Source organism: Corvus kubaryi, unplaced genomic scaffold (genome assembly GCF_017639235.1).
Source record: "Corvus kubaryi isolate FWS band 111438036 unplaced genomic scaffold, C.kubaryi_AGA036_p1.0 66, whole genome shotgun sequence".
NCBI classification, from domain to species: domain Eukaryota; kingdom Metazoa; phylum Chordata; class Aves; order Passeriformes; family Corvidae; genus Corvus; species Corvus kubaryi.
The window spans coordinates 33,427,588-33,445,812 of record NW_024582054.1 but is presented as its reverse complement, the minus strand read 5'-3'; the positions used below and the strand labels follow the sequence as shown (position 1 = coordinate 33,445,812).

At 45.4% G+C, this 18,225-nt stretch overlaps 1 long non-coding RNA gene across 3 annotated transcripts in view; it reads right to left on the bottom strand.

The window, feature by feature from the left end:
• LOC121674034 overlaps positions 1–18,225 on the bottom strand; it is a 112,560-nt gene that overhangs the window by 46,666 nt on the left and 47,669 nt on the right. For all 3 annotated transcript variants that reach the window (XR_006019415.1, XR_006019416.1, XR_006019417.1), the window contains one exon: positions 929–989. This is a non-coding gene — a long non-coding RNA (uncharacterized LOC121674034). The remainder of the gene's footprint in view (positions 1–928; positions 990–18,225) is intronic.

The following is an 18,225-nucleotide window of genomic DNA, read 5'->3' as shown; positions in this document are numbered from 1 at the left end:
ATTAATAAAAGGTTGCAATCACAACTGGCCGTTTTGAGGCCAGAACCCGAAACCAAGAAAAGGCAGTGAGAAGCAAAACCCCACCTGAGTTACTACAGGTGCCCTGGCAAGCAGGACCCTGCCCACCTGCATCACCTGCAGGGTCAGGCCACAGGTAGCTGGGAAGCCCACCACATGTGTGTGGTCAGGCTTGGCAATATAACTTTGCACTAAGGCTGTAAAAAAGCTATTGAACAGAACTTTTCAAAGGATGATGTCAGTGGGTGGGGGCACTACCAGGCTCACAATAAGCCAAGTATAACTACAGCTGAAATAAAACATTTGCATATAAACTTTCCCTCCTACAATTTATTAGCAGCACAGAGATAATGGTGTAACGAGTTGGTGAAGAGTTGCCATGAGATCATATTTGACTTAATGTGGGGCTTGTAGGCATTGTTGCACAGAGGAAAGGCTCATTGTGTGTAGTACAGTAAAAACTGCGGTTTAAAACAAAGGGATAAAATAGTTGCCTTAACACAGCAGCAGCATTGTCATTGTAAATCTGCCATGCCACATATTTTATTACATTTTCATAGCAGAAGAGGGAATTTACGATGTGATACTACAAGCTCCGCCAGCCTTCTTCTGTCAGTGGGGTACCTCTCTTAACTCATATCTAAAATATTTGCTGATACTGAAACGTGACTGTGAGATACAAAAACAGTCTTTTACAACTCCAGAGAACATTATATTCATCTAGCTTAGGGCAAAAAGAAGAAAAACAAATCGCTTGAGCATCTGTTTCTGCAGAGAGTGGGCACTTTCTGAGGGAACAAAGAAAGGGAACCACTGCTGAGCTGAGGCTGCTTTTTCGGGTGAAGCAGAAACACAAAGGTATTATTACCACAGACAAAATTGGTGCGAAGGGTGTATGTGAGAGACTCACCTTCATCACTACATTTTGGGGTAATATTCACTCAGTGTGGACATTTTTGGGCTTGAATCTCCTGTAGACAAATATCAACAGCAATGGGTCAGGGCATTGCATTCATTCCTCCTGGCTTAAACTAAGTCACAATATGCTCCCTACAATCAAGGATTTCTGGGGGCCAGTTATAGGATATTCTGAATATGCTGACCTTCATACAATTGTTACTTAACCATGACAGAACCTTGTCCATTCCAAACACAAGCAAAGACTTTTGATACTAAAGGTTCCGTATTGAGAACTCAAAAATAAGAAGAAGGTGCAGGTGACACCGCAAATTTAATTTGATCAAGCATTAGGCAGGTTTCTGTTCACCATAGCAGATAAAGAACTTGGTGTCAAGAAAACCCTTAGGCAAAAAGAACTAATAAAAAGAGCCACAACTTAAGAATAAGACAACAGTAACAAAAATCTAGTAGGTTGGTTTTAAATCAAGAGGGAAATAATAGGAAAAAGAACTTCAAAAGCATTCACAGGGAGGAACATTCCACCAAGGCAAAGTCATCTGCCCTTGCTTTCCCCAAAGCAGCATGATCAAAGCTGATTATGGGATTTCAAGTCCTGATTGTTTCTTTGTATTGCCCAAGCAGAGAAGGAAAATGCTTGATGCTACCAAAAGGACAAAAGGAAGATCCTGAGATATTACAAAGCAGGGAGAAGGATTTAATGTCTTTAAAGACCATCAGTGCCTCCATCCCACCCGTGTGATGACGTGAGACACAGTTTACCAGGGTTAGGATTGGCTGTGCAGTTTGAGGTAATGCACTGATATAACACTAAACAACAACATATGCACGGCATTTGTAATGAGATTGGACTTTTAACCTTCTGAAACAGTGGGAAATAACGGGGCTTTTAAAAATACCAGCTCTGAGGTAAGGAGAGGGTCAGCCCAATACAATTTATAAATATAAAACCAGTTGCATAGCTGAGTTTCACTTTAAAACATAAATTATTTGAAAGACTAAGAGGAAGCCAGAGGAGGAGTGAGAAAAAGAAAGCTGGCAAAGGGGAAAGAACCAGAGACAACAGAAGAAATGAGAGAGGAGAGGAGTAGAGCCTCTCACAAACTACCCCAGTACCGTCTCTGGGGCTCCAACTCACACACCAGTTACTGACTGTCCATTGGCCTGAGCAGCAAACTCTGAACACCAAAATCTGAGGGGTGACTCGTCCTCACTGACTGAAATGAAACCAAATGTTTGTTCCACTGTAAGGCCTGAGCTGCAAACACCACATGCTGACAGCTCCATCTGGATTGATGGACCAGATGAGGCTGGAGCCAGACACTCTGAAGCTTTAACTGCAACTAGAGTGGATCCAAAAGATTGACAGGAACTTAATAAATTTGGTGAACTCGAAGACTATCATAGAATGACAGAATATGCTGAGCTGGAAGGGACCTGCAAGGATTATGGAGCTCAGCTCCTGGGCCTGCAGGGGACAACCAAAGATTCCCACCATGTGCCTGAGAGCATGAGAGGTTCAAACAGTGGCAAAGCCAAGAAGGCCTAAAGCAAGGCACTAGTGCTGGACACAAATATTCAAGATTGTCAAATACTGGCAGCATTTTTTGGTGGAAATATTGGACCTGACAGGACCCTACTGAACTCACATTTCTGCAATCTCAGCCAATGACACAGCATCTTCTATTCTGGGACATTTCCTTCACACATTATCCAACATTACAGGCCACTCAGTATCATTACTCAGTTCCCTACTGAGTGAACTTCACTGTACCTACAACTTTGACCTGCCTCAAGAAGAGCAGAAGAGATCAGTGGCTCACCAAAGCAGTCATGGGAATTTGATACATCAAGGAACCTAAGAAATAGAAAACCTGCCTTGAAAATAAGAAACCCCAAGTCTCTTCTCTTGGAAATGGAAGGGAACTTAGGGGAGGCCGATTTCCCCACCCCTATGGTAACAACCTGGAGCCCACCACATGCCCTAGACGCCAGTCTTGCCACATCAAACATATTTTCATCTTGGTGCCATCTCAGCTGGTGGTGGTTTTACTCAGAAAAACTCAAGTTCTCCAAGACCTATGCACTCATTCTAGGATATATATCCCAAAACTTCTTCCATTAGGATCAGTTCAGGAATCTACTCCGCTTCTCTTTCCTGGGCCTGATTTTTAAGAGCACCTTTTTGCTTTCAAATCACAGCACCTGTACCAGCCCTGTGAAAGCCCTCCAGCTCTCCACCAAGAAATTACTCATGGCACTGCCACGGCACTTGGCAAGTGGCACCTCCTGTTCACCAGACTGCTCACAGCACTGGAATTAGCCTGGGACTGTAGTCCCTCATCAAGCAAAATGACTCAAGGAGGATTTGGCAGGAGAGGGAACAGCAAAATCGGACCCGAGTCAAATGCAGCTCTCCAAGAAATTCCTTTTCACTTGCGAGCGACGCGCAGACTGGAGCTGCCTTCCTGTGACTTGCCCCCACCCTCCTGCAAGGCAGCATTAGAAAGGAGCCTGTCACCCAGGGATGTTTTTCAACAATACTTCATGTCCTCTTTTACTGTCTTCTCTTTAAGCCACTTCCAAACTCAGTTCCCTTTGCTCCATACTCAGATCAGACTAATAAGAACACCACCTCAGGGAAAAGACTTGTACACAGACAGACTTCCTCTTCAGAGGATCAAACAGACCAGACTGTTCCTTTTCAAGTTTTATTAATCCTGGTTCATAATTTCCACCACATCATTAGTCATTTCCTATTATTGAATAGCTGGTAGCAGCATCATCGTTCAGTAAATAGCAAGATAACCATGCCACCTGCAATTTCTTGGCTGATACCTACCCACAACCACATCTGGGTGAAAGACGGTGAGGTAAAATTAAAAGTCAAACCCTGTAGACTTTTTTTTGATCTGTGGCTCATTTCTTTTATTCACATCATCTGCTCAGCTGGCTACATAAGCTGCCACAGACCTTGTTTAAAAACAGCTCCAGAAGATTAACACTAACCAACAGTTTGGAAATGCGGTGATTTTCACTGGAATTCCCCTTCCTGAGGCGCACAGGGTCTTTGGGGAGCTTGCTGGTTATCAGGGTTTATTTTTTGTTTGGTTTCCTAAGCTTTTCTTAGTTTGTCAACAAAACCTTAGCTGATTTTGACAGCAAAAATGGGCAGAGAATTCAAGTGCCTTGAAGCAATCTGTTTTCTATTCAGGTTTTCTTGCCCCTTCCCTAATAAACCTTATTTTTCTTAATAATATCCTTCTTTCTGCCATCTGGCTCAAGCAACTAATGAGGAGAGAGTAACCCGGTCTTTTCAGTTTAGTAGCAGCTATATACTTAAATTTCTGGAATGTCGTCTTGGACATTCTTCATTTTTCCCATGCTGAAAGGGTCTCCACACACAAGTTCTGAGTTGGGGTTTCCATGTGGATCCCTTTGTTGTGTATCAGGACTGTGTAGCTGTGATGGCCCAGAGGCAGCTGTTAGATGATCAGAAAGGGCTGTTCTCCACCCAGGCAGTAGCACTTCTCCCCTCTCCTTCTTCCCATTATCTCAGGGTATTTTCCAGCCTGCATTTTCCCCACGTGCTCCGCGGGAGAGCCTCGCAGCAGCTCCACGCCAAGTTCACAGAAGACAATGAGTCTTTCCACCATCTCCAGGGGCAGGGGATGGAGCTCCCAGTTCCTAGGCCTGTGAAAGGATTTCCTCCCTTTCACTTGTCCCCGTGAATGCAGCCTGGTACGGGAGCACGGCCACTGCAGTGTGACTCCAGCAGCCAGGAATGACTTTGGGTTTATGGCTGGGGTTTCTGCCGCAGCCTTCCTGCATGACCTTAGGCAAGAAATCGCTTGTCCTTAGACTTTCTCAGGGCCTGTTTCAATTCATCCCTGCTGTTGTGAGCACAAATATTGGTCATTAGAGGTCAGCTCAGTCCAGGTGAAAAGAGGTAATTAAATACCTAATGACTAATGCATTTAACAGCCTTTTGGGGAGTACACAGCTGCTTTATCAGGGTGTGACCTGTCAGGCCAGCAGTGTCAGGCCTGCAGACTCCTTTTCCCATCACTCGGGCACTTTCAGGTGGAGTTTGATAAATCCAGGAGCAGGATTATGTGAATTGGCTGCACAAGGCTGTGATAACACTTACACAGGTGACACCCTCACTGAGTGAGTCTCTCCTGGCACACCTTGGCAATTTGTAGGTCCCTGACTGTGACCTGCTATCACTTGGTGTTTCAGTCTTACCTACAAGAGGCAGCAGGAGCTGGCAATGCCTGTTTGCACTCAGTCGGTCTGCAGCATGGGAGAACTAGATTTCATAGTCCGAGGCCCAGCTCACCAGGCATGCATTACTTTATACATATATATGTTTTTATCTCTGTTATTTTCCAAAAGAAAAACATATCTTGTTAATATACACACATTTGTACAGAATCTGGAATGGTTTGGGTTAGAAAGGACCTTAAAGCCCATCTTGTTCCAACCCCCTCCCATGGATAGGGACACCTTCCACTACCCCAGGTTGCTCCAGGCCCTGTCCAACCTGGCCTTGGACACTTCCAGGGATTCAGGGGCAGCCACAGCTTCTCTGGGCAACCTGTGCCAGGGCCTCACCTCCCCTCACAGGAAGGAATTTCTTACCAATATCTAATCTAAACCCCCTGTCTTTCAGTTTAAAATAATTGCCTCTTGTCCTGTCACTACTATGTATTAGACCTTGCCAGTATAAAAAGTTTCTCTCCCTCATTTTTGGTTTTGGGGTTTTTTTAATATAACATACATATTATATAAAATACACCTATATCATTAAAAAGCCCCTAAAAACTAACTTCCCACAAGTATATTTCAAATCCCCTGCCTGTGTGAACAGTCCATAACCACCTGTTCTATTTTATAGTGTAATACACAAAGCATGGGAATTAGGTTGTGTATGTTCTTATATGCCCATGATACAACCATCTGTCAAACTCTCATAATCTCTTTTCTCCCTGACCCATCACCCTAATTCCACACGAATTTTTTGTGGCTCTGTTTCCTCTGTGGTGTAAGCAGATGGAATGCTCTCTTGAGCAGGGAAAGGAGAGGATGACATCACCACAAGTCAAAAAATACTGCATGTACAGAGCACGATATTGCAAAGTACTTTGTGTTTTACATAATTGTTCATGTACACAGGTTGGAGTATTAAGCTCAGAAGCAATCAGATGAAGCTCAGTACCCAGAAACAGAAAAACATAAGGACAATAAAAGCATCTCACCTCATACAAGACCACTGTGGCAGCATGAAAGGCGCAGCTCACTGTCTAAATCCCAGGATCACCTTCTTTTTTTTCCTGCTCCTCCACGTCTCACTCAAACTCCCACACCTTCCCTCAGTTTGGATAGTACATTCCTTCCCCCAAGTTACTCCTCCTCTCAGCTCTGCTGGCTCCTCGCAGCTGGGGAAGCAGAATTAGGGTGAGGTGGCCTCAGCTCACCTTCACCTCATCTAACTCAGATGTCATCACAGACTCCTCACTGTCACACAGACAAGAGACTCACCTCCCTACTCCCTTCCCAGTGAACATGAGCTGATCCTCCTTCCTTCCAGGGTTGAAAAGCCCTAATTAGTGTTCCTGAAGACCTCAGACTATAACAGCATAAAAGGCTTGTCTTCTTAATAGTAGTAATGAAATCCTGGATTCACTAACTTCATAATAATTGCTATATGGGTATAATGAATGGCTTTTGCCACTTGAAAATGAATTTTCATTAATTGGGGCTTTTGTTCTCACAGCCACCAAGTTATTTGTTTGCCCTCATGGTTAAATTCCTGCCGTAATGATGAGAGAAGCATATAACGGGGAATGATGGGCATCTTTATAAACAAAAGTGGTCACATGAGACATAAATCAGAGAAATGGGATCTGGTACAGTAACATCTCAAAATCTCAGCTAAGACAGGCAAAAGCCTGTTGATCTTGATATTCTGTACAGATGACACAGTCTTTATTTTCAGATCCTGTAATCCTAAGAGTTGGCTGAAAGGAGAAATGATTTCCATTCACATGTAACAAATGCGAAATGAGGGCAGTGAGCAACTGATCAAAATCAAGGACTCTGAAGGAGGACTGGAAACTGAGCCAGGTTTCCTGACACCCACATCAGGGCTTGAACTACAAGACTCCCCCTTATTTTCTTCCAATCCCCAAGGCAACCTCTGCCTTTGTTAGGATCCCAGTCACAAAGCTGCTGTGTAACTCCTCTGTTACACTGAGCACTGCTGAACTCCAGTGCACAGCACCAGGATCCAAGGGTTTGGCTCCTACCGTGGTCATCCAGCCCTTTGCGGGATCAAACCCCGACATCCCCAGCCCCACAGCTCAGCATGTCATGTTCCCTTGAAGATATGAAAAACATGTCTTAATTCCAGGAGAGATCAGCTCTGTAAAATGAACAGCGGGAAGGGAAAGGTTTATAATGGAACGTAATTATTTAGCAGTGCATTGAAGAGCTGCCTGGCATGGCCTGTCCTCACAGACAGCACTTCCTCCTCTAATAGCTGTCCTGATAGCTGGAGCTGTCCTGGCTTTTATCAGCTGGGCAGCCTCGCACTCTGCTCGGACCCAAATGATCAAGTGGCCTTCACAGCTGCCACCACTTCCTATTAAAAGACTACAAGGGGCCTGTGAGATTAAGGAAGGATAAAAACAAGTACTTGTCATTTGGGAAGCAACATCGCTGGTTATCTAAAGCAACGTAATTATATCGCGAGCTTTATCTGTGAGTGGCTTTTTCCTTCCAGGAGGTAGGGAATAGAAAAACTTTTCACTTCATAATGAATCCTATTGAAACTCTATTTTGCCCTTGGCAAAAGGCCATTATCCAGCAGAAACATGTAATCATCCTAAAAATGCATAATGGCATGGAAAACGGACAAGTAGTTTCTTGAAATATTGTTTGTAAAAGGCCTAATTTATAATGGGGATTGTTTGTGTTAGGGCCTTTTGGCATGTATGGTTAACAAGAACTTGCTGTTCTGCTGCCAGTTCGTTTAATCAAGAGGGCCTTGTGTCGGCCCCGGCGATATGGCCGAGGAAACAATGGGAGCTTTTTCCCTGAAACTGCCCCATCGTGACAGAGAGAGCGCCCTGCTATTTAATCTGGAGTTGTTGTTCCTCTTGATAGACACCACTGCTGTCAATGCACCCCATCCAAACATACACACTGTCAGATCCATTGCACTGCTGTGCCCAGCGAAAAAAAAATATTAGGAATGATCTGGCAGTGCCACTAATTGAGGGCAATCATGGAACTGTGGCCTCTTTGTACCGACACGATTGTAGGAACAGCGCCTTCCCTACGGAAATGTAGCAGCTCACACACAACCAGGAATGGAACCTTCTGGTCTGGCACTCGTCTGTGCTCAAAGTTGGATTGTGTGCAGGATTGTGTGTGTTTCCCCAAAAGGAAACAAGAAAGGCTGTGGTCAGTACTCCTCACCCCTTTGGGGTGTTGGAGTACACTTTGATCACATTTTGTATCTACAAAAAGGGGGTAGAAATGTCCCCATTTTATCTGGCTGTGTTTTTGTCACACATATTAACAAATATGTAGATGCACCAGGCATCCTGGTCTGTGGTGCACAGAAAGGTCTCTCTGATGTGTGACCTCTGCAGATGCACAAGACGTGTTTGTAACCCCTCCAAGCATCTCTTTTCTGTTAGGAGAAGCTTGTGTTCAAGTTCTGCAAACTTTTTATGGCAGATCCAGCACTTGACACTGGGACATGGGAGCCTTATTCTGTGCAGAACTAAAGCAATACACAGCAGGCTGAAATGTTCCTGCCCCAAGCTTCGTGTGTAGTTGTTCACACTAAAAGCAAACTCCACAAGTTAGAGGAATCTGAACATCTGTTGTGTACCAGGGGCTCCAAGAGAGCTGGAGAGGGACTTGGGACAGGGGCCTAGAGTGACAGGACGAGGGGGAATGCCTTCCCACTACCAGAGGGCAGGGTTAGATGGGATATTGGGAAGGAATCCTTCCCTGTGAGGGTGGAGAAGCCCTGGCACAGGGTGCCCAGAGAAGCTGTGGCTGCCCCATCCCTGCAAGTGTCCAAGGCCAGGTTGGACAGGGCTTGGAGCAACCTGGGACAGTGGAAGGTGTCCCTGCCCATGGCAGGATGTTGGAATAAGCTGGACTTCAAGGTCCCTTCCAACCCAAACCATTCTGGGATTCCACGTTAAATTATCCATGAGCCATGTGGTGGGGGTGGATGGCTGCTCCTGCCATGACGTGGTGCTCCTGGGCTCAGAGCAGGGTGCATCCCAGCACTGGGTGACACAAGGCCACCCACCCAGTGAAGAAATGCTGAAGATTCAGGCTGCTGCCGCGAGGAATTCCCTTGGAGGCAGGGCAGCACCACAGCCTTGCTCCTGTCTGCTGCTCAGCACTTCTGGTCAGAGCAACACACAGATCCAGGGGCTGCCTGGGTGTGGGAATCAAGGTACAGATCCAGGGGGCATCACTACAGTGAGGGAAAGATGTGCTGGGGATGAAGCGACGAAGTTGTTTGACAGCACAGTGCAATCAGATACGGCCTGCACAGGAGTGCCAAGGAGCACAGTGTGGAGAAAAAAGGAGGAATCATGGATTTCAAGATTCATGGTGCCAAGATCTAGACTTGAAAAGTTGCATCTTGTCACACAAACCAGCTGTTTGCTGTATACATGGCAGCTGTGCCCCAAGGTCTTGGGCACAGATGAGATCTGTTGTGCCTGGCACTGCACATACATTTATTTTAAGACAGTCCTTGCTAGTGAGAGCTTAGAATAGACACAGAATGGTATTTTTAACAAAAGCACAATAATTGCCACAACTAAAATGAAAACAAAGCTATAATTTGGGCAGCTTGACAGTGTGTGAAGGCCTTGTGTAAAGAAATGTAACTCAAAGGATTTTTCACTTTTGAGGCATTCTGCTGAATCCATGGGTATCTCCCTAACATATAGAAAAAAAAAGAACCCTTCTTTATTTGCTCCAAAGCTGTGTTTGTACAGCAACTGCTGAAGAAAGACCTTCTTCCTTCTGTAACCAAATAAAATGATCCCTTTGGTTATTTATAGTCCTCACAGCCCAAAGACATCACTTGGCTCCCTACCACAAGCCCAGCCATGTGTTACTATATTAAAAAATGCGAAAATGTAATTATGGGGTACTCAAGCCAGTGTCTGCAGACAAAACCTGCCAGGAGGAAGAGACAGGAAACGTGTGCCCTTTGGAGCTGCACTCGGCTTTTCCGCCTCAGGACTCCACCAGGGCTCACAGAGGAGGATTGGGGGCTGGCTCCACAGCACAGCAAAGTCACATCTGCCTTTCAGCAGAAACCAGCCTGCTGAAAACTGCAAGTGCAATCCTGACCAAAAAAAAAAATCGAATTCCCTCCCTGCCAATTCCAAGAGCCGCATCATTTACGCTTGGTCACACTGCGAGCCACCCTGTCTGCCCACAGAGGGGAAGAGGGAGTAGGGTAGGATGCAGCAGGACTTACCTCCCCTGCACAAGCCTCTTGCATCTGTCTGGGAGCTTGGCCCTCTGCAGCGAAGCCATTTCTTACATGTTCAAATGAAGAGCAGAGCACAGAGACCGAGTTATTACCCCCTCACACTCTCTTCCAGGTAAAGGGCTGGTGCTCCTGGGACAAAACACTGATCTTGATATCTTTTCTCAGCTCTTGTGCATCTTCCCAGTTCATAAGTCTCTTCTGTCCAACTGCTCCTTACTGTCCCTTTGCTGGCAGCTCCTACCCACAGCAGGACAGCAGAAGGAAAACCTGTCACACTCCGTGATTTAATCCAGCTGGCCCCACAGGGCTGCAAGCTCCGTAGGCTCTGCTCTTCTCCTGAGCTGGGCACCATACCCAGGCACAAATCCTGGCCAGGGTGACTGTTCACAAGGACTGACAGCTTTAGGACCTGGAGATCCTCATTCTCCTGTCACCTATTTAAGCATCTCCACATGACGGTGGAGGGGGAGCAGCTGGGAGATGCTCTGGAGAAGGTAAAGCTCCCACCTGATGTGCCCAGTAAGCCTGTCCACGGGTGGGCACCTTTGACTTTAATAAGTGACTCCAGGTTCACACTGGTCTGGATGAAATCAGAGTGGAGTTAAGCTGAGACAAATCCAGGCACGGCACCACTTTCTCCGAGACCCCAGGACACCCACACAAGTAGCTAGTGAGGAGTGAAGGAATGAAGAAAGAAAAAGCGCTTTTCCTCAGGGCATATGAGCTCTGACAGGAAACTTTAGAGAAACTTTGGGGGAGGGATAAGTCATTTGGATGATGAATTGCCCACTGGCCTTCCACAGTAATTTCCAATCAAATTGTCTTTTGGAGGCTTCCCTCAGTGCAGGGCACAAAATCCTCTTCTAAATACACAGGGTCTCAGGGTGAAGAATCCGGGTGTATAACCTCAGAGTGTGTGTATATATATATATATATGTATAACCTGTGTTAAAAAAGAGCTCACAGCCAGCTGTTCACCTGCTCCTTCCTTGCAGCGTCAGTCTCTTGTTTTTAGCTAAACCAAAGCCCCTCAGTTTCTCCCTCATTACTGAGCATTCACTGACAAAAGGGTGTTTACTTGCCGTCAGAGAGAAATGCAAGAGATAAGAGCAGTTCTCCCCACCCAGCACTGCCAAGGCAGCCAGAGAAGGGCTGGGAAGGCAAAGTTTTGCCCATTTTCAGAGGAAAACAACCCAGCTTTCCATATTGTCCAGCCAAAGCCAAGCACTCCTCTGCAATGCTCACTTTTTAAACCTCCTGCCAGGCTCATTCGCTTTGGGGGTTTGCAATAATCTGCAAGTTTCAACAATTTTGCACAGTCCGATTCTGTGATTAATAAGATTAAAATCTTGCCAGTGGAAGATGAAGCACCAGGATGTTCCCGTACCCTCACACCACTCATATCCAAGCTGCTGCCTTGTCCATTCACGCTGATTGCTTTAGGCTCTCTCAGACCCTGCTACCCTTCCCCGTATCCCGCCTGATAGTGCCTCGTTTCTGCAGCATTTCCCCCAAATTCCCTGCTCTGGCCAGAGCCGGTGGGACCTTTCCAGCGCAGTATCGGCAGTGCCACCTTCTGGCCTGCGACACGAATCCCAGCCACCAGCCAGGTCCTGCTGCACACAGGCTGGACAACCCGCCCGGCCCCTCTGCGGGTACAGCTCGCATGGCCACGTGCCAAATCCCACTGGAAGGTGATCCCCAAGGAACACCAACTGCGCTGTTCCAGTTCGCCAGATGGAAGAGCTGGGAGCACTCGGGTCCTTACGGTGTGCCCAGCACAAGCAGTGTGACATCAGTAACTTCTCCCTGCACCATAACCAAGCGGCACCCTTCCCTCCAGCTCCACGCGGACCAGCCTGGGAATCCTCACACTGTTTTCCTCCACAGGAAGATGTGTAAATAAAGGAGTAATTGCTGACTGCCTGCACTATTTTCATAGACTCTCGGAATGGTTTGGGTTGGAAGGGACCTTGAAGACCACCCAGTTCCAACCCCCTGCCATGGGCAGGGACACTTTCCACTAGCCCAGGTTGCTCCAAGCCCCATCTAACCTGGCCTGAAACACTTGCAGGGATGGGCCAGCCACAGCTTCTCTGGGCACCCTGTGCCAGGGCCTCCCCACCCTGAAAGGGAATAATTTTTTTCTAATACCTCATCTAAATCTCTCCTCTTCTACTTTAAAGCCATTCCCTCTTGTTCTATCACTACATGTCCATATGAAAATCACTCTCTATCTCCTTTATATTTTTTTGTCCTGGTGTCCCAGGATCTGGAAATAGGCTGTTTCTCTTACTCCAAATATCTGTTTGCAAACTAGGCTCCGGTATCAGTTCCCTGTGTCCTGAAAGGAGCAACCACTCTGCAAATAGCTGCAACTCTACATTCATTTTCAATGCTTACAGCTCTTGCCTGGCTGGCAGATGCTCCACAGCTACTTTAGACCTTCTGCCCACTGACAGGTGCATTTCCATCCAGAAGAACCTCAGATCCATACCCTGAAGCGCAGCAGCATCAGCCACAGGAGGGTGAAAACCTATTTTCAAGACTGTGTCTGTGAAGTTGTTCTCTGGACTTCAGTATTTATTCTCTACATTATTTACAGCCATACTAAAAAATGAAGTGCTTCGTGGAGCTTCTCTGTGGGTTTTGGCCACATGGAACAAATGGGATTTCCTGATGTTTGTATCACACTGGCAGCATTTCAGCAATTCCAGTGCACCTCTCTAAAGGAGAACTTAATGCTCATTTATTACAGGCCCCATTACACCCCTGGCAGTGGCTAAAGGGGCCTTGATTTTGGCAGAAATGTCGTTTACGCCCACCTTATGTCCTTTTTACAGCATCCTGGTGTAAAAGAGGGACAGTGTATTGCACAGCTCCAGCTTGCATCCTGGAAGCCAGAAGTTTTCCACTCACCCTGGCTTTGGTGAACTGGGAAGACAATTCCAAGGAAGAGCCGAGCCTCCTCTAATACTTATTTTCCCCCTCTCGCATCTATCAAACCCTTTATAAAGCTGTATTAGAAAAACAGGGAAAAACAATAGAGCAAAAGCAGAACTTGTGCTGGCAATGATGGAGCTCACTCTCTGTGGTGGGGATATGTAGCTACAGCACCTGGAAGAGGCCTGGGGGATTGCAGCCCACCGGGACATGGTGCTGGGAATCCCTGGCTGGAAAAGTCCTGTTCAAAGATGATGCACTTCTCTGTCTTCTGGAATGACATCATGGCATCTGCAAAACCCCTGTTTGTGATTCAGACCCAAAGGGTATCCCCAAAGGGGTAACATTCCTTCTGGTGCTGTTGCAAGGAGGCCACGAAACTACCATGTGACTTTGGGAATTTTATCCCTGCCCTCTAAATCAGACAGGAATCCTTCCTTCCTCTCCGTTTCCTTCTTCAGCCTAGGAGTTCTCCAAGGCAAGGGTTGCCTCCTACATACATGGACCATGGCTGGCACAGTGGACTCTGATCTTCATAGAATCACTGAATCACAGAATATCCTGAGGTGGAAGGGACCCACTGAATCCAGCTCCTGGCCCTGCACAGGACACCCCAACAGTCCCACCCTGGGCATCCCTGAGAGCATTGTCCAAACCTTCCTGGAGCTCTGGTGGCCTCGGGGCTGTGCCCATTCCCTGGGGAGCCTGGGCAGTGCCCAACCACCCTCTGGGGGAAGAACCTTCTCCTAATATCTAATATTGCTAATATCTTAGCTGGCTACTGCTGTAGCACATGATAATATTTGGATGAGGAGAGTTTACACATGTGGGAAGTCCCTTCTGGAAGAAGCCTCCCGACTTAGCCTGGGAACCGCAATTGAGAGATGCCATCATAAAAAAACACAGCCTTTATCTCCCAGTGGGAAATCTTCCAACTTCCATTTTTTCTTAAACCTATCCACCCTTCTGTAAACCACATATATTAAAAAAATTAAGAACTTCCCAACTGAAGTCACATTTCTAAATATGATTTTAAAATTCATGTACAGTTTTGGTGGTAAATGGGCAGAATTCCAATCAAGCTATCACCACTGCAATTAAAGTGATTTTTCCATCTGAATATATCTCTGACATGGAAAGAAATTACACCATCACTGTATAAAGCTGTTTTGATAGATCAGTTCCCTCAATGAGCATATTTTATACTCATCAAAACTATTTATACATCCTCACATAACAGAGCTATTCTAGGAATTTCAAATCTGAATAATAATATTAGTCATTCTTGAAAGAACAAACACATGCAGTATCCTCAATAATGCAATGTACAAATCCCTAGGAAGAACCCAATTCCTTTTTTCTGCCTGCTCTTGTGCAAATTCCCGCATGCCTGCATGGATCACGCATTCAAAGATTCCGCAAAACCCAACTGAAGAGCAAGAGAAAGCAGTTCCAGGCTATTTTTAAACGTGTACAACATGCACCAAATCCCAACTCCTTAACATATGCTCCTGAGAGCTTTTGAAAATCCAGCTTAAGGGAATTAGGCACTCGGATCTAATTGAATTTCAGTGCGATATGGACACCTAAGTCCTTGAAGCTCCTTTGGAAACTCCTGTCTTATCCAATACAGGGTTCATTTTCCAGCTGAAAAATACCTTAGTAATGGTACTCTTAACACTCAACAGCCATATGACCTATTTTACTAATGTGTTTGGGAAGGAGGTTAATTAACAGTGGATAGCCATATCCTTAAGCTTAATTTTTCCAACAACCCTGCTCATAAAAGGAAAAACTGAGTACATATTAAAGGTTAATTAACAGTGGATAGCCATATCCTTAAGCTTAATTTTTCCAACAACCCTGCTCATAAAAGGAAAAACTGAGTACATATTAAAGGAAGCAAGCAATTAAGTCACACAAATAGTGAGCTCATTGAACTGCAGCTGACTTCTATCATGTCAAAGAACAACTAAACACAGAAGCAATGAAAAGATTGTTGCCACGACCGCCACTGAGAAGTGCCTGGCAATAAAGATGAATAACTTCTTACTTGAAGATTACTGATTAAAGCTCTTAGGAACCAAAAGGTTAGACATAGGCATATCTGGAGTAAAATATTTTAATGCATGTTTGGCAGATTCTGTAACATATTTACAGTGGATTCAAAGCAAAGATTTATACAACTCCAGTAAACTCAGCATTAAGCAGCCTTTAAAATCACAGCAGTTCCAAACATCACAAGTACAGGCGTAACTGGTTCATTTTGATGCCTTAGAGAAGGAGCTACCCCTGCTGTTTCCTAAGGACAGAGGTGGGGAAATGGAGTATTCACAGGCCTGAGCGCACTGTGGGAGGGAACTGGGCCTAAGGAACGAATCACAGAATCCAGAATGGATAAGGTTGGAAGGGACCACTGGAGGTCACTGAGTCCAACCTCCCTGCTCAAGCAATGTCCCCTCCTGCATGGACAGGTTTGTGTCCAGGTGGGTTTGGAATATCTCTAGGGGAGAAGACCCCAAAACATCTCTGGGCCTGTTCCAGCACTCAGTCATCTCAATGGTCTATAGAAAACATCAGGCCAGCACTGGATGGACCTTTTCCACCAAGCTCCATGGCAGAACTTATTGTCATCCCTAAAATGTAGCTCTTAACAGAGGAAAATTCTTCTCCACAATAGATACAAACACATATAAATACAGTTAACCCCATTTCTCACTTATCTATACCAACGACATCAGCAAGTTGGGAGCAAAATTCCCGAGCACTGTTTCAGAGACTTTCTTTCCCCCCATTTCATGCTGTGCTTTCCTGGAGTGTTTTCCCAGAAAGAAACCGTGGTTACTTGAAAAGGAATTTTGGTTTTCATGGTTTTAATGCTGATATTCCCTGATGGAAATGCTTAGCTGAGTGTTTCTGTTTCACCTGGTCCACCAAGGCCACAATAGCCAAAATCCAGTGCCCCACAACATCCACTGGGATAGTTGCTCCATTAGTTCAGCAGCAAACGTCCCATCTTGGTAATTTCTAAATGAAAAAATGCAGATCAGCCAGTTCAGGAGAGAGTATTACTTAAAAAGAGTGTATCTGTGTCCCAGAGAAGCTCTTCTAGGACATGTCCACAAGACAGAAGCTGTGCAGCATGGAGATGTTCCTCCTCCACAACACAACTTGCAGCAATGCTTTTTGGATTTCCAGCCCATTAAAGTTTTCACACGGAAGCGCAGGCCATGTACTAGCAAATCTGAACTTAATGACAATAACTATGCTTTTCCCAGTGACATCCCATGGAATTCTATAGAGGCAAACTGTGGCAATCTCCTTTTCCTGCATCCTGAGACTCCCTGCACCACAGCCTGAAAACCACTGAGCCAAACAGATGTGTACAGACAAGAGAGAGACCTCAAACAAAACTGTCAGGCTCCAATGGTGGAATGAGGGCAATGAACTATGCAGAAATGCAGGGAAAAGAACTGGAAAGGCAGTTTGGCCGGGAACTGACAGCGAGAACGTTCAGGCAGAAGACTCAGGAAAATTTTATTCAGATAAGTTCTGGTTGTTTGCCGTCTGCGACTAAATATGAGGCACCTGCAAATGCAATAGAGCAAAAATCTACAAAGCAGAAAAGCTGCTTCATCCAGAGCCCAGGGACGACTGGCTTCGTCTAGCAAAGACATTTCATTTTAGATTGAGAATCTATGTGCAGTTCCCTGAAAAAATGACCCTAAATATGATCATTACACTCTTAATTCTCACTGTAAAATAGTTCTGTGCATTAATGACATGAATTTTGAGTTCACATTTTTGAACATTGGATCCAAAAACCAGACAGAAATCTGTGGCCTCAAACAACAATTAGCCCATTGGCTTTTAAGTGCTTGACCTTTGTCTCACACACACCTCCACCTCGAAATCAACTAGCATCTTCTCCTGACTTAGGGAGATTTTGGTGCAAATACCTTCTTATTCCCAACCACTGAATGCTGATGGAAGCAAGACCTGCTATTACAGCTCTTTTTAATCTGACTTGGAAACAAGTAACTTGGAAAAAGACCTCCATTTCCACCTACTTTCTCCTCTGACTTGTGTCTTTTGGCCCTTGAAATTTTTCTGAATCCACTTCCCCTGCAGTGAATCACATGAGGAAGTAAAAATCTTAATTGTAACACGAAAGTTAAACAGCAAGACATGACTTCATTGGAGTGGAGATAAAAGGGCAAGGGATTGCTGGATGAGGTGAAAATCCTCATCTTAATTCATGGGACTTCTTGGGATCGATGGAGTACAAGCACATGAGAGTAGAGTGAAGTGGGGTTTTTTAAATGTTTCTATTTTAGTGCCTTTCCCTATCCCCTTCAGCTGCAACCCTGAGCTTTGGGAACAGACTCACAGCAAGTCACTAACACAAAGCACAGAAATGACACGTCATGTTGATCCAGAACAGGCAAGACTTGCAAACCCAAAGTGCTCACTTACCTGTAGGAAGGTAACAACAAGCATTTAACTGGCCAGGGAGTGTCTCATTAGCATGAAGGTGATAGTGAGCCTTGGCAACATGAAAGAGAGGCAAGATAAAAGGACAGTAGTGGGAAATACAGGAACTCTAATTACAGCGGCAGCAGGAAAAAGAAACCCAAGTGCTTTGCAGTGACTGTGTAACTCACGGATGAGCACGTGTTCTGTGTTCCATCTCTGTCCAATGCCAACAGAGGATTAGAGTCCTGGACTGCCTACCTTGGCTCAAACTATAGGTTTTCCTGTCTCTAATTTCAGAAATACCCAATATTGGCCGACATCTT